This window comes from Mchenga conophoros, linkage group LG4 (genome assembly GCF_057382185.1).
Source record: "Mchenga conophoros isolate Kocher_MC1m ecotype Shallow Benthic linkage group LG4, M_conophoros_male_GT1.1, whole genome shotgun sequence".
Classification (NCBI taxonomy): Eukaryota; Metazoa; Chordata; class Actinopteri; order Cichliformes; family Cichlidae; genus Mchenga; species Mchenga conophoros.
Window position 1 is genome coordinate 14421280 of NC_140529.1, and position 17198 is coordinate 14438477.

At 44.6% G+C, this 17198-nt stretch overlaps 2 pseudogenes; both read right to left on the reverse strand.

Annotated features, from left to right (window-relative positions):
• Window positions 1-226: 226 nt before the first annotated feature.
• On the reverse strand, window positions 227-961 carry LOC146575722 (interferon-induced very large GTPase 1-like; annotated as a pseudogene).
• A 58-nt stretch (window positions 962-1019) lies between these two features.
• On the reverse strand, window positions 1020-3820 carry LOC146575723 (interferon-induced very large GTPase 1-like; annotated as a pseudogene).
• Between the last annotated feature and the right edge of the window lie 13378 nt (window positions 3821-17198).

Below are 17198 nucleotides of genomic sequence, written 5' to 3' on the forward strand. Positions count from 1 at the left end.
CACAACAATATATTTGGTTTTAATTCTCATTATATTCTCAAAATGATTGTTTCTCTCATGTGTGAGCATTTATGTGACCAAAGCAGAAATATATATATACCATTCTGTCACCCACATGTAATGTTTAAATCACTAACATTATGTTTTAAAGTTTATTTGTGAGTAATCAAGGTAAAACAGCTCTTGTGATTTTCAGCAAACTAAAAATGTGTAAAACTGAAACTGTTCAGTTTGTACTGTACATTTCATCCAGATTTTGAATAGCCTCTTTTTTTTTTGTGCATTTTCCATTCACTGGGAATCTCACCACGCTGTGTGAATTTTAAACCATGGTGGTTTTCGAGTTTCTCCTGAAACTGACACACAAACCATGTCCAATACTTGAGCTTAGACTCATCAGGGGTAATGCTCCAATTTTCATATGGTGGTCCAGCAGTTCCGTATTTTTTAAAAGGAATGGTATGATTTGAGTCATGGCAAGGGTAAAAACTTCCTTCACTTGCAACTTGGGTTGTACAAAAGTCGACACACAATATCTCAGTGTTTCTGTAGTGCCAACCATTGATTGCTTGAGATCGATGAAAGGGGACACTGTGATCTTCAGGACTGTGATCTTTAATTGTGTTGGTACAAACAGCTGCACAGAACGGGCAGGTTTCCCAGCAGCAGTTACACAGCTGATTGATGAGGATTTGATCAGGTCTCTTATGAGGGATCTTATCATTTCCTGGTCTTCATGCTCAAAAGGTCTCTTTAAGTAATGTATTAGCACCAACTTCAAAAAATGTAGCCACTTGGCTGGCAAGCCCTTTTCTTGTTGTATCTTGGTGCTTGCCAAGGACAATATAATCAGAATAATTGCCAACCTCAGATATTTTTTTGTATCTGCCATTCTTTTTGCATTCAAATATGAGATTCCATTCAAAACCAAGGTCATTAAAGATAGTTGCCTGATCGTCATCCAGCTTGATGTCCTGAATGGGTTGTGCATCTGCAGTTAACTCTTTTACCCAGTAATCCTAAACTGACTTGAAATGTTTTTTAAGTTCCTCTTCATTTTTTGCTTTGTCTTTTAACTTATGAGCAAGCTTTTTACTCTTTTGCAGCAGCTTGTTCTCAAATTCGGTCTTCTTATCATCCAGCTTTTTACAAGCTTTCTTCTGCTGAATAACTTCATCCAGTTTTCGTTCCACTCCTGTCACCAGCTCCTCTTGGAACTCCTTTATTTTGTTTTCAAATCGGCCTCTCCACTGAACCAACATATCTTTGTCTCTGTCATCCTCAAAGTACTTTGACATATCTTTTTCTACTTCTTTATATTTTTCACTCATCACTACGCTCAACCTTGTCAAGTTCTCCATTTTCAATTCTGGTATGAAGCTGGTTTTCAATCACCAGCATGTTGCTCCTCAGGGCCCAGGTCCAGTTTCCATACTCAACCTCAAGTTTTCTGTAAACTGCAATTTCTAATGTGTTTTTTGAATCTGAAAACAAAGTGTTCATTCATCAGAGCTTTACACAGGTCTTGTATCTTTCTGTTAAAATGTGAGAGAGTGATCCCAGGAGAGCATTTAGCCTTAGACAGGATGATGTTCTTCAGCTCTTGGATGCTCTCGCTGTAGCCTGGATTTGGAGGAGCCATCGGTGGACTTCCCTCCCATAGCTGAGCAAAGTATTTCACATCTTTTTGCACATCAAAGTCAATGATATCACTAAAGCACTCAGCATCACACACTTCCTCTTTAGCAGCTAGTTGAGCCATCTGGTCCAGTTTTTCTTGCAGGCGTCTTTTCCCATCCATGTTTTTCTCAGTAGCTGCCATATCTGTCACATTCTGATGAACAAACACACAACTGGGAGAAAGTTTAACTTTCTTCATCCTCATGAAAGCCTGAACAACAATCTGCAGGACATCCTGCATCTCAGCTGGATTCTCACCAAAGATGTTGATCAGTGTCAAGTAGAGCTGGGCGATAGAACGATAACGATATGTATCGCGATATAACTTTTACTCAATAGAGAAATTAAGCTATCGCGATAGACCTCGCCGCTCTTGTCCTCTTAAAAAAAAAAAAAAAAAAAAGATCAGCCAATCCAAATTAAGTAACGCAGAGCCGAACCAATCACAGCCGCAGCGTCACGTCGCGTGACTTGTAACGTACAGCACAAGTGCCAAGCCGCACGTGTGTTTGTTTGGGAAGCAGCCAGCGGGTAATGGAGGAAATGAGTGTGCCGACTAGAAAAATCAACCGAGCGTGACCGAAGAGAAAACAGATGATGGTTCCAACGCCGGAGAGATTGTCGAACGGAAGAGCCATAGAAGTTCCGTAGTGTGAAGGTATTTCGGCTATTTCAAGTCTGACAAAAAACAGAGTAGCGTGCACTGTAAATTGTGCCGAAAGCAAGTCTGGAAATACAATGAACTGGTGCATGCGTCACACTGTGCGCCGCGTTATTGTTTCGGTGAAATGAATTTCTACAATACTGTTACTGTTAATTCTACTCTCTGCAGTGTTTAAATGCTTACATATACACACAGTTACTGTCCCTCCACACATACGACTCGGTTCTGCTTCTATGCCGCAGCTTTGTTTACTTTTTCCCACCGAGGCTTCTAGACTTCTGATTGGCCAACATTTCTGCACGGTTAGGAATCTAGCGCCACCTGCTGCTTTGGCATGTTCATAGCAGCGTTTTCCTTCATTTCTGCCTTTATGTGTGGACGGGATTATTTTTTAAAACGAAAACGGAAAATCTCCGTTTTCAAAAATACCCGTGTACGTGTGGACGTAGCCTCAGTGTCTGACTGGAAGCGCTAATTCGTCATTCGGCTTTTGTCAGACTAAAGTAACTGTTAAAACTGTTTGAAAAGCTAAGCTATACAACAAGGAGAGATTGAGAATTTCCTTTTAGTTCTCAGTTTATTTGATATTGACAAAAGTTAGTCAGTTTTGTCTGTTCTTCTGTAAAACAAACTAAGATTTATTTTTAGAATTAATATTTTGTTTCTAAGTGGAATTGACAATTTAGTCTGTTTCGTTTGTTCTATTTTGAAACTTAAACGCTTTAGCGGCTGCTTTTGTGTAGTTTGCAATATTTGCCTTTATTTATCTGAAAAAGTCTCATGTTCCTTAAGTACATCTACCCTGTTGAACTTATTATGGGAAATAAATATTTAAATAAAAACAAGCTGCTGATTATTTCACATTTTACTTGTGAGCAACGGCACATTTAAATCTTACAAATATAGTTATTTGGCTTATATCGTGATAGATATCGTTATCGCCTGAAATGAAAAAAACATCGTGATATGAAAAAATCTCATATCGCCCAGCTCTAGTGTCAAGCTTCCTAGGCCAACAACAAATGTCGCTAGTGCATTGTCGTGATGAAGAGTAGCATTTTCTGCCAGCTCAAGAGCTCGCAGTCCTTCAGTGTCCACCACTAGAAAATAGTCAAACTGGAAGTCTTTCTTGATTTCCTCTGACACTTTGACCAGCTGCATGAAGGCACCTTTGGTGCACCTGCCTGCACTCACTGCAAACTGCAATCCAAACATGGTATTCAGCATTGTTGATTTTCCACTGCTTTGTACGCCCAAAACTGACAACACAAAAACTCTCTGGTCACCTAGTTTCTTGATGACTTCATCTAAAAAACTAGAGATCCATGTTAGAGGCACATGACCTGCATCACCATCCATCAGCTCCACTGGGTGTCCTGAAATCATCAGATCTGCAGCCAACTTTGGATATTTAGACCAGGAAGTCAGTTTATTCTGTGTTTGTACTGCTCTATGGGCTTCATAGATCTGTCCCATTTCTCTGAAGATGTGCTCCAGGCAAAAGGTTGCAGACTGCAGTGTTTTGGAGATTTGTTCAAGCTCTGTTTGTTTGCTTGCTAACAGATCAGATTTGTCGTGTTTCTTTTTCAGAGTCAAGAGCTCAGTCCACTTTTCATCATAGCTTTGGAGAATTGAAGAGAGATCATCTGTGGACAAGGCTGGACTGGGACAAAAAATCGGCCCAGGCATTTTGACTAGAGACCGGCCCACCAGGATAAAGATTGAAAATGTGACGTCATTCAGGGGTAAAACCGCAAAGGATTCTGGGAACTTGTGGCAAGAGGTACTAGCGCACGCAGGCTTTCAATTGAACTCAGTTACACAGCGATAAAAAGAAACCCAAAAAATGGCAACAAGCTGTTGTATTATTAACTGCAATAGTCGGTCGCATGACAGCCACGGGAAGCCGACGGGTAAAGAGATCGTTTTTTTTTTAATCGGATTACGTTGTTGAAGAGAAATTTTTTAAGCCATGTTTCCGAAGTAAGAGCCGACGGATGGTCTGGATATACCAAATATAACGTCTCAGAACACTCAGCTCACATGTTAGTCTGCTCCAAGCATTCCCACAAAGGTCAGAGTTTTGTAGTAGTTAATACGTCATTTTTCTTAACATAATTGGTGATATAGGTTACAAGCAAGTCTGGCGCTGAACAGAAATTGTTGCGCTATGCTCCTTTGTTTATTGTGCATAAATAGTGAATTGTCCTGACACAATATTGCGTTTCGCTTCTGTTATTACCATGGTACATTTACAAAAACATGTACTTTTATTCACAAGATAAAACAGTTGTTTTGTATCACTAATTGTCCAGTACGATTACAACATACAATATTAATGTCACTGCTACATTTCTGTAATGCTACCAGAAATTATTTCCACTACTAATTAATTACCGTTGAGCTCAAAGGTCCTATTAATAAACGGTTAACGAAAGTATATTTATGACGACGATTTGTGAGACTGGTAAACTTACCTTTGTTCGTACGATGGTCTTTCACGGTGCATTTCAAGGTCCTGTACCCATCGTCGGTAAACTGTACCTGGGCTTGTTGCAGTGACCTGAAGTTACTAAACTTCATGAGTGTATGCACTCACTCCAAGAACCGTATAATTATAAATCTGAGCGTGGTGAAAGTTGGGCAGCACGCTAACGTCTTTTGTCCACTCTGTGTGCTCGTAAGGGTCTGACCCTTTCACTCCTTTGATTTTTCCTCGTATCCTTTCTTTGTCTTTTCGTCGAGTCTGTCTTTGTACGGACCGGCATTGTTCTCCTTTTGTTTTGTACATTCCTTTTTTGTGCGGCAAAGAAAAAACAAGAAGGTATTGGAACCGGAGAATGAACGTTTTGCGGTGCTGCAAATGCTTGCATTTGATGCGCTACTTGGATTGTTTTGCCACGAGTTCCCGGCATGCAATGCGCAAAAATCACGAGATTGCTAAACAAGGGGGAGGGTGCATCCGGCCTGTAATTGGTCCAGCCCAAAGTCGATCATGACCAATTGGCCAATCCAACACCTTTCATTATATATACCCTTCCTAAAAAAAAAAAAAAAAAAAAAAAAAAAAAAAATCCATCGGCCCATAAAACCATACCGGGCATTTGCCCGGTATGCGCGATGGCCAGTCCAGCTATGTCTGTGGATAGGGCATCTATTAAGATCTGAGTCCATTTCAGGAAGTACTCCTTCTGTTTTGATGGCAAAGACAAGAGGCTTTCTGTGAATGACTTCATCAGTTCACTACATGAAGCTTTGCATTGATTTTGTCTTATTTTATTCAGTTGCTGTTGCTTATGACTTTTTTCCTTCTCAATGTTTCCTTTAAGGTGATACAGCTCTTTATTTATTTTACACCGCTCATGCCACAGATCGCCTTGACAAGGTAGAAATGTATCTTTGTTCTTTGAAATTCCCATCCCTTGAAGCATTTTAACTGTTTTCAGTGCAGCAGACTTCCCTTTTTGACAGACTTCATCATCTTCATCCACTGTGACTCCAGGGACTTTGGCCATGAATTCAAGCTGGAAGGATCTATGAGGTTCATATAAAATCTTTCTGATAATTCCTTTCATGTCATGATCTGGCTGTGTGCCGGCAGGAATTGGAACCAAACGCAAACTCACTGGAGACAGGACTGAACTCAAAATGGCAGCTTTTATTGCTGAACACAAAAACTCTACAAAATCTAAACTGGGAAGACTCTAACAAAACACACAGGGAGCTACAGGTAGAAACACACAGCATGAGGGAGAACGCGACACAGAACTGAGGGAGACGGGCAAAGTAAAACAGGAAGTACAGAGGTTCAGACAGGAGGAGAGAGAGCACGGAGAGAACACAGGCATAACGGGCTGGGGAAAACATGGAATAAAACACAAGGAGAGACGAGGGCTCACAGATACACAGAGGGGCACACAAGGGGTAAGAGTCACAAGGGGAAAACACTTAGGGAACAACGTAACAGGGCAGCCCAGGAAGCATGGCCTAAATAAGGAACAAAATACAAAAATACATGAAACTAAGAATACTGAGCCAACATGGCCCAGGATCATGACATAAACCCCCCCCTCAAGGGCTGGCTCCCGACAGCCCAAACCCAAGAACCAAAACACAAGAATAACAGAAAACAACCCACCCAGGGCGGGAGGCGGGGGACCAGGACGGAGAGAACGAAACCAAACAAAAGACAAGGAGCACAAAAACAGGTCAAAACATGGAAGCAATGTTCAAAGAGGTCGGAAGGTTAACCTGGGGGCGACAGCACAAAAGTTCAGTCCAGCTGTTCCGGGGGCCGGCCACGCGAAAAGTGGCAGTGGCAGCAGAGCGGGTCCGGAGGCCGGCCGTGTGGAAGACGGCGGCGGCAACAGAGCGTCAGGCGTACTGGTTGAGGCTTGGTGGGCACAGGACCAGACGAGGCAGGACTAGACGAGGCAGGACCAGACGGCGGCATGGCAGCCACAGGCGACGGAGCTGGAACGGATGCGGGGGCCGGACCAGGCGAAGCCGAAGCGGGGGCCAGACCAGGCGAAGCTGAAGCGGTGGCCGGACCAGGCGAAGCTGAAGGCGAAGCTGAGGCCGAGGCCGACGCTGAACCAGGCAACGTTGAAGGCAATGCAGAGGCCGGACCGGGCGTGGGTGCAGCTGATGCAGAGGCCGGACCAGGCAACGGCTGAACGGGCCCCTCGGACCCTCCAGCGGAGACGAGGAGGTGCTGGCCGGGCTGACCAGAGCCGCCAGCGGAGACGAGGAGAGGCTGGCCGGGCTGACCAGAGCCGCCAGCGGAGACGAGGAGAGGTTGGAGAGGTTCCCCTGAACCCCCAGCGGAGACGAGGAGAGGCTGGAGAGGTTCCCCTGAACCCCCAGCGGAGACGAGGAGAGGCTGGACAGGTTCCCCTGAACCCCCAGCGAGAACAGATGCAGAGCCAGCAGGTGCAGAGACTTCTGGCTGAGGGGACGCTAACTGTAGCTGCACAGGGCACGCAGTCGGCTTGGGATGCAACGGCTGGGGCTGTGCAGGGCAAACAGTCTGTCCAAAGTTTGTCAGCACCACGCAGTCCTCAGCTGGCGGAGAAAGCTCACAAAGGCTTCCAGCTGAGGTTGGCAGTGTCTGAACGGGTTGCTGAGCTATTAACTCGGCTGGTGACTGAGCTAACTGAACTAGAGAATGAGCTGGTGACCAAACAGGGAACTGGGCTGATAACTGCGCTAATGACTGTGCTATGGACAGAAATGCAAGTTGTAGTGGTGGTTGCAGTGATGGCGGGTCAGCAGGTAGTTGAACTTGTGATTGAGCAGGTGACTGACTCTTGGCTGCTCTCCTCCTGGGAACAGGAACAGGTGCTAGGCCTGGCCGAACACCAGCCATCCCCACCCGAGGAACAGATATGGGTGTAGGGACGAGCTGGGCTCTGGCTGCCTTTACCCTGGGGGCCGGTGTAGGTGCAGGAGCTAGCGGGACCTCTGCCGCTCCCACCCGAGGAACTGAGACGGGTGCAGGAGTCGGCAGGGTCACGGCTGACCTCACCCGGGGAACCGGAACAGGTGCAGGCAATGGCTGGGTGTCCATCAACCCCACCCGAGGAGCAGGTACGGGTGCCGGGATGAACGGAGCCTCTGCCAGGCTGGGGACAGAAGCAGGGACCAGCTGGACCTCAGCCACCCTCACCCGAGGAGCTGATACGGGTGCAAGGGAAAGCTGGGCCCGTGCTGCCCTGAGTAGAGGAATTGGAGGTGGAGAGCGAAGCACAGGAACAGTAACAGTCACTGGGTGAACTAAGTTATTGGTGCCAAACTCAGTTTTAGGAGACCTAGGCTTAAAGCAAGCAGGTCCTAGGAAATCCACTGCTATTAAACTCTCCAGGTTAGCGCTAGCGGTCCTGGAGGAGGTTAGCTCAGGGACAGTCACCGAAGCAGTTTCAAAACAGACATCAGCAACTGTCTCTTGAGGAACGGTGTGCTGTCTAACACAGGTCAGAGAAGGAAGAACGCCAGAAACAGGTCTTTTCAGAATCGAGGCTGGAAGGACAATCACAGGTTGGGAAACAAAGTCAATTTTCATACAGTCCATAGGTGAACCGACTCGGCAGGCTGACTCAGATCTAACTGGATGGGGAGCCACACAGTCCAGGGACGAAGTAACACCCACAACAGTTTTCACAGCAACAGGTTCAGAGGAGTAGCGAACAGCTTTGGCTAGCTTAACAAAGGAAGCGACCATCTTGTTACCGCTCACTCGAGAAACTGAATGATTAATCACTGGTTGTGGAGCTGACTGGGCCCCACTGGACATGTCAAAAGATAGAATGGGTTGGCACATGAAACAGTCACTAGAAGGAGCATCAGTTACAGAACACTCAGTCTCAGATGGTTTGTGCCCTCAGCACGCACTGTTATATCTAGGGCTGATGATGGTGGTGGTGTGTGGCTGAGCTCAGACTGGAAAACCTCAGAGTGTACAAGCTGATTGCAACAGTTCTGCGGGGCTGCAATTCTGGTAGCAGTATGTGGGTGAGTCTGGTGTAGGATAGCAGTCTTAGAAGGAGTGAGTTTAGGAGCAGTCACGGGTACTGGAGAACTCACACAAGCAGCGTCTGTATAACCTGGATGTGAAACAACACTACACACAGTCGTACAGGATGTAGCCCGAGACGTAGTACACACAGAGTCCATGAAACTTGGCCAAAAAGCATGGCGCACAGAGTTAAACTGACATGACCGGGGAACAGAAAAGTAAACCTGTGCAACCAGCTCTGCTGTGCTCAAACTAAAATCCTTTGCCAGTCTATGTATAGCAGATGAAACCTTGCGGCTCTTAACCTTAGCAGGCATTGAATACACAGTTTCAAGGAGTCCACGAGGAAAAACAGAAACAGTCTCCTGCTTAGCAGGCACTAGAGAAGGTGGCGCTCCGTTGCCATCTACATTTACCAGCTGAGGTGCAGCACCGTCCCAGGTTTGAGTGGCAGTCCCATAGGAAACAACACAAAAAGTCGTTTCGTGAGGCGCTTCCTGAACATTATTTGCAGAGACTGAGCTAAATGCCTGGTGCACAGAGTTCAAATGGTCAGACCGTGGAACACAACACTTAACCGAGCCCATTTGGTTACTGTCATGGATTTCTGGTGACAGAGCAGGTGAGCAGGTAAGACAATCACTCTGAGTAGCTACATGGCTAATTGTCTCTATATTACCAGGTTTAGGCAGAACAGAAGAATCACTTGCTCGCTCATTGACACTGGATTCACTCAGAGGAACAACAGGCACGGAAACAGATGCTACTGAGTTAACTGCCTCAAAACCCTGACACTTTAATTCTGCTGAGTCACAATCTACAGATTCAGGCTTAACAAAGTCCACGGAGGGAAGCACAGTCTTACTCAAAGAGGGTGCAATGTCCGGAAGCCTGGGAGCCGAATGCTTGAGCGGAATGTGAGAAACACGATCACTCTCACCAAAGGAAGAAAGCTGCTCCGCTGCTCGGGAACGCTGGCGGCGTGCACGCCGTTTTCGCCGAGAAGGGGGAGGAGACAAGCCAGGCCGCGAATCCTCCAGCGGACCGGGCTGAACATCCTCCGACTCTTCATACTGGAGCGGGTGCCCGGGTGGATGCGTACGGTGGAGAAAAGGAAGTCCTGGATGTGGGGGTGTAGCGCGCAGAATAGCCATGGGAGTCCGGACACCATCCTCTGTAAACGGATGGCTACGGTTTCCCGATATTCTTCCCCTGGCAGCGCTGCCCACTCCTGACAGTGATACTCCACTGTGTAGATTAAATCCTCACGGAGCTCAGCAGAGGGGTTGTGAGTTGCTGGGTCCATGTCGAGGTCGCGTTCTTCTGTCATGATCTGGCTGTGTGCCGGCAGGAATTGGAACCAAACGCAAACTCACTGGAGACAGGACTGAACTCAAAATGGCAGCTTTTATTGCTGAACATAAAAACTCTACAAAATCTAAACTGGGAAGACTCTAACAAAACACACAGGGAGCTACAGGTAGAAACACACAGCATGAGGGAGAACGCGACACAGAACTGAGGGAGACGCAGACATAAATACACAGAGGGTTAACGAGGGAAGTGGGAGCACACGGGGAACACAGGTGACACTGATAATCATAACAAGACACGGCAGGAGTGAACGCAACACTGACGGGAGACGGGCAAAGTAAAACAGGAAGTACAGAGGTTCAGACAGGAGGAGAGAGAGCACGGAGAGAACACAGACATAACGGGCTGGGGAAAACATGGAATAAAACACAAGGAGAGACGAGGGCTCACAGATACACAGAGGGGCACACAAGGGGTAAGAGTCACAAGGGGAAAACACTTAGGGAACAACGTAACAGGGCAGCCCAGGAAGCATGGCCTAAATAAGGAACAAAATACAAAAATACATGAAACTAAGAATACTGGGCCAACATGGCCCAGGATCATGACATTTCAGTTCTTCAGAAACATCTGACTGGCTTCTGTCTTTCAGACCCACTTTGTATTTTCCATCTTTGACTTGAACTGCACTACCATCAGTATCAGCAATGAGAATAATGAGAGGCTTTGGTGACCTGTAAAGGTCTGAGATGACTGTAGTACCTTTCTGGCCTTTTTCCAGAGTTCTCACAAGAACAACAGTGACTGAAGCTTTTTCAATCAGTATCTCACGCTGTTTTTCAAATGACAGAGCATCACCATGAAGATTACAAAAGGCAGTGCAGTCTGTGAAGGAGTCATTGGGTTTTCCAGCAGGGCAGTACCAGGCAATCTCTGCCACACCATCCATCAGCAGGCGAGATTTGGTGCTACCTGGACAATTTCTATGGAAGAAGGTGCTGTGACGGTCATTGATCACAGTGTTCATGAGCTGAGATTTTGACACTGGAAGTGAACCCAGGCGGAAGAAAAACACCATGGGTGTCTCGGCTTTGCAGATGGGCATTGTCTTCATGGTGATGGCATTTGAATCACCCTTGATTTTAGTTTTCTTCCATGTTTTTGTTATCTGCCTGAATGTCCACAGAGGACATTCAATATCCATAGTGACTGAGTCAGGGACAAGCAAAGGTAAGGCGTACTGACACTGGGATAGCTTTGTAATTATGTTCTACTTCAGAAAACTGTCTGAGCAGTGAAATACTGCCATCTGAACATCCATTGGGATACGAACAGGACGGAGTCATGTGAGCTCTATCAATATTGCACCACTTATGTCTCAGACCTGCATTTATGTATTTATGCACTGAAATCGCGCTGTAATATCCAGTTAACTGTCCACATTTGTACTCTGTTTTTCCATTTATTATATTTTTTTCATTAATTTGTCTGAAAAAAGATCCACGTAGTAACCAAAGAGAGCCTAAATCAATGGTCTCTAATAGCAGCCAAATTATAAGAGCTTTCATTAGTGATGGTGAGATGAAGCCTTGTGATGAACTGAAGCTTTCCATCCAACTGGTCGACTCATGGTTCGAAGCATTGTGACGATTCATTGGCTCTACTGCGCCATCAAGTGGACGATTAAAGTCAGATAGGCTCAATGATTATAATGATGTGATGTGTAAACCTCTAAACTTAATAAATAAATTGTTTTCATGGTTATTTATCCCGAATATTGTCTCAGTATGTCTGATACAAAAGAGAAAGTGGAAACTATCAGGACAGAGTTTTGGTATGATTGTGTAACTGTGTAATCATGCTTATGTACATCTGGACAATGACACAAACTAGTGTGTGGTGCTTCACTTTTTAATAAACTAAAAGACAGAAATCAGATTATAAGATCTGTGGTGTTGTTGATTTATATTATGGTACTTATCATTTGTGATATTTATTACTGTGTGCATACTTTATTAGGAGAGATGAGATTAAATGTTGTCAGACAAATATTCTCTTCCTTGCTGGTTCCATCGAAGGAGAAATGTTCAAGTAAGTATGTAACTGGGACGTAATCCAATTCCACAACACAATGTGACGGGGAATCAGCTGTGTTTTGCTGCCCAATTTATTTAGAATCTGGTGCAAACCGGCGAGCCAGTTCCTGAATCAGTCACGTGGTACGGACTGCCCGCGAGGCCTCGAACATCACTGCATACGTAATCAAAGCAAGTCTCGATACGCGCTTTACAAAACTACCATGAGATTACCCGACACACGCTTCAAAGCTTCGACACACAGGAGACATCACTACTGCACACAGCCTTCACACGACAACAGGTGCACCACACTGCTAAGTGTGTTTTGTGTTTAGAGTTTTGCTAAATGGGAGACTGAGCTTTGAATAGTGTTTAAGATTTTGGCAACAGTGGGACTGATTTGATGAAAGAGTTTTCATAGTTGACAGTTTAGTTTTTACAATGGGGTTTAGTGTTTTAGCAATTCAGAAAAACTCTAATACACCTGTGCTTTTCCCAGCAACTGAGGCTTTTACCCTGCACAGTTTAAGGTATGATAAAGCACTGACCTTATAAATGGCACAAAATACACATTTTAGCTGGGAGCTGGTCATTCACAGGGGAAAGGCTCCATTGTACAACAACAACAACAGTAGTAATAGTAATAATAAATTATTATTAGTCAGGCAAGTATATCATATACCAAACATGCTTCCAAACTAATGACATTTTTTGCATTCTTCACATCAGGTCAAAATGTACTTTTTTTAAAAAAGTGACTGGCACTGCGGAAATGGATCTACAGCACCACTTAAGAAATTTTAAAGAACTTCTAACAACTTATTTACAGCTTGAAATACGTGTATGACATTTATTACACACAGATTCAGTGAACCCAATCCAAAGAGGAAGTCTGGAAGTCCGCCATTTTGAATGTAAAATGACATTTTGGCACAGTTTTAGTGTTTTCCAGGCATCGCTGGTTTACACATTCGCCTGCAAAGTGAGAGGTCACTGGTTAAATTCCATTTGGTTACTTCAGGAACTTTTTGGGGTTACTTCAGAAAGGGACATCTTCGTCAAAGCCATGTTTGTGGTGGAATTTTGATCATTTATCACTGGACATAAGATTTTCATCTCTAAAAATGTATTTTGTCCAGTCTGTCCCAAACTTCACACTTTTGATGACAGTCTGGCGACGACTACATGCCAATATCTGGTCACACATGGTGCCACAGTTCTCATATAACATTTTAATCAAGACTACCCCACTGTGATTGAAGCATTTCTTGCAAAACAATCATAACCAAACAAAACCTTTCCTGTTCTGTAAATGAACAGTAGGACAAAATGATTACTAGTCATTGCGGAAAGCACAATTAATGTTTTTGTTTACATCGTTGGAACGAGGAAAAATTCCCCCACCACAAAAACAGAAATACTCATGAAAGCAACCTGTAGTGCAAACACGAGGGCTGAATTTATTACTTCCTGCACTAGAAAGCTGCCGATGTTGCTGATATGGATAGATCACCAGTCTTCCTTGTCTTTATCTTATTACCTCCTGTTGAGATGTCGCAGCAGAAAATGCAGCCTGGCCTGTTGAAACATTGTTTTTTTTTTAGTGTTTCAACTGAAAAAATAGAATGCCTTTGATCCAAATGGAATGCATCTTGTGAAAAAAGGTGACATCTTGTGACATCACAAGATGATGACATAGATCCTTTGTTATGTCATCATCTTGCTGAGAGAAAAAACCCTTAAGTAGGAGCTTTGCTCTGTTAAACTTTAATGCTCAACGGACCTTGACCTGACAGCAAGCAAACCCTTTTTGGAGAGTTTTGAGAGAATTTTACTTAGCAATTCACCGACCAAGCCGACACATTTCACCATGTCAGCTCACCCATCCTTCAGCTCAAATGAGCTTGGATTAGTTAAAGGGAGCATTTTGGGAAAGCACTACAAGGTAGAGGCTTTCCTCGGAGAAGGGGGCTTTGGTATTGTAGCCAAATGTCGTGATACCATGACTAACCGAGCTGTGGCTATTAAAGTGAACAAGAGCCGCCCTGATATTCTGCAACAGGCGAAATTGGAAATTTTCATCCTGGAGCAGCTGCGAAGGTTGGATTCAGATGCCGCCAACATTGTTCAATGGAACGGCTTTTTTCACGACGGAGAGCGGGTTTGCCTGAAATTTGAACTCCTTGATCAATGCCTGAGGGACTACATATGGGACCGGAAAAACCACTGTCTCCCCATAAGCGAAGTCAGGCCAATTTTAGGTCAACTGACAAATGCTCTGTCCCACCTGGGTTCTGTGGGAATGGTGCACGCTGACCTCAAACCTGGAAACATCATGGTTGTAAACCGCCATGAGTCTCCCATCAAAGTCAAACTTATAGACTTTGGCCTCGCATGTCCTGCGTCTGCAGTGATGCCTGGTGACCGTGTGGGGACGGTTGGTTATTGTGCACCTGAGGTTATGCTTGGCCTTCCTTACAATGAAGCAATTGACATGTGGTCTCTGGGGCTGGTAGCTGTGGAGCTTGCTACAGGGCTGCCACTCTACCCTGGAAATGAAGACTATGATGTTTTGAAATTCATCATAGAGACTCAGGGTCAGCCACCAGATCATGTTCTAGACTCTGGCGTCTACACTGAAGACTATTTCATTGAAGACAAATACAAGCAACAGCGCTGGACATTTAAGACTGACCAACAATTTCAGTATGAGACAGGATATGAGTCCCTGGAGACAAGATGCATAAAACTGACGCGTCTGGATGACCTTGAACAAATAATAATGTTTAGACGAGGACCAGAAGCTGGCCAACGCTTATTTGTCAGCTTAATTAAACAGATGTTGGCCTTGGATGCACACCAGCGGATAACACCCTCTCAGGTTCTCCGGCATCCCTTTTTCAGCCCTAAGAGTTCCCTGTGCATAGACATGAGTGCTGAAAGATCACAAAACCCTGTGGTCTTTCAGCACCCTTCAAACTTGGAAAGCAAGAGATCACAGAAAATCAACTGCAGTTTTCAAAACTCGGTTGAATTTTCTCAGCAAGTATTCGTCCACACATCAGCCAGTCCATCATTCAGCTCAGATGAGCTTGAATTAGTTAAAGGGAGCATTTTGGGAAAGCACTACAAGGTAGAGGCTTTCCTCGGAGAAGGGGGCTTTGGTATTGTAGCCAAATGTCGCGACACAACAACCAACCAAGCTGTTGCCATTAAAGTCAACAAGAGCGACCCTGATATTCTGCAACAGGCACATGTGGAAATTTTCATCCTGGAGCAGCTGCGAAGGTTGGATCCAGATGCCGCCAACATTGTTCAATGGAACGGCTTTTTCCACGACGGACAGCGGGTTTGCCTGAAATTTGAACTCCTTGATCAATGCCTGTGGGACTACATAGGGGACCGGAATAAACAGGGTCTCCCCATAAGCGAAGTCAGGCCAATTTTAGGTCAAATCACAAATGCTCTGTCCCACCTGAGTTCTGTGGGAATAGTGCACGCTGACCTCAAACCTGGAAACATCATGGTTGTAAACCGCCATGAGTCTCCCATCAAAGTCAAACTTATAGACTTTGGCCTCGCATGTCCTGCGTCTGCAGTGATACCTGGTGACTTTGTGGGGACGGTTGGTTACTGTGCACCTGAGGTTATGCTTGGCCTTCCTTATAACGAAGCAAGTGACATGTGGTCTCTGGGGCTGGTGGCTGTGGAGCTTGCTACAGGGGTGCCACTCTACCCTTCGGAGAATGACTATGATTATCTGAAATTCATCATAGAGACTCAGGGTCAGCCACCAGATCATGTGCTAGACTCTGGCGTCTACACTGAAAACTATTTCATTGGAGACAAATACAAGCAACAGCGCTGGACATTTAAGACGGAAGAACAATATAAAGGCTCTGTTCCAGGGACAGGACATGAATCCCTGGAGACAAGATACATAATACTTACACGTCTGGATGACCTCGAACAGCTAATGATGTTTAGACAAGGACCAGAAGCTGGCCAACGCTTATTTGTCAGCCTAATTAAACAGATGTTGGCCTTGGATGCACACCAGCGGATAACACCCTCTCAGGTTCTCCGGCATCCCTTTTTCAGCCCTGGCCTCTCTAAAAGGTTCCCATGTATCAACATTGAAAGACCATACTGAATCAGTCTCCAGCATGGCATCTTCCACCCTGGACAAAAGTGATAAAAATACAAACTGGGGTTGGAAAATGACATTAACAGCAAATTACAATGCAAAAATTAATTAAGCTGCTTCAATAATGATCACTTTGGCTTCTTTTTTTTTTTTTTTTCACTCCCCCCACCCCAACCAGTCGTGGCAGAGGGCTGTCCCTTCCTGAGCCTGGCTCTGTTGAAGGTTTCTTCCTTTTTAAAGGGAGTTTTTCCTTCCCACTGTCGCTAAATGCTTGCTCATAGGGAAATCTTCTGATTGTTGGAGTGGCCAAAACTCTAGGGGAAGTAGCAATTCTTGTGAAAATTTAAAAAAAAAAGCCTACCAATCTTCAAAGCGCAGCAGCGGACACCTTACCACCACATCAGTCCTTCAATCAGACCTAAAACACCACCTTTACAGAAATAAATTCCATACAAATTGGAAATAAATTGTGTTATAATTGTTGTTTTTGATTGTTTATAAATATATAGAGCTACCCTTCAGCCTCCTAGTAGACATACCTGTGTTATGAATGTGAAACTCCTCTGATTTTCAGAAAAGTTGACCTCTGACCTTGAAGTCAAGGTCATTGAGATTTAAGCTTCACAGAGATTTTCAGTAGATGCAACCATGGTATTGACTTGAAAATTCTACACTATCAAAGACTTAGGTGCCCACAGCACCTCGCCATATACAAAAGATTTTTCTATTCATTTATGTATTATTAGTTTATTTATTTCTTCATCTCGCTCTCTCTCTCTTTTTTTTAATTTCACCTTTCTG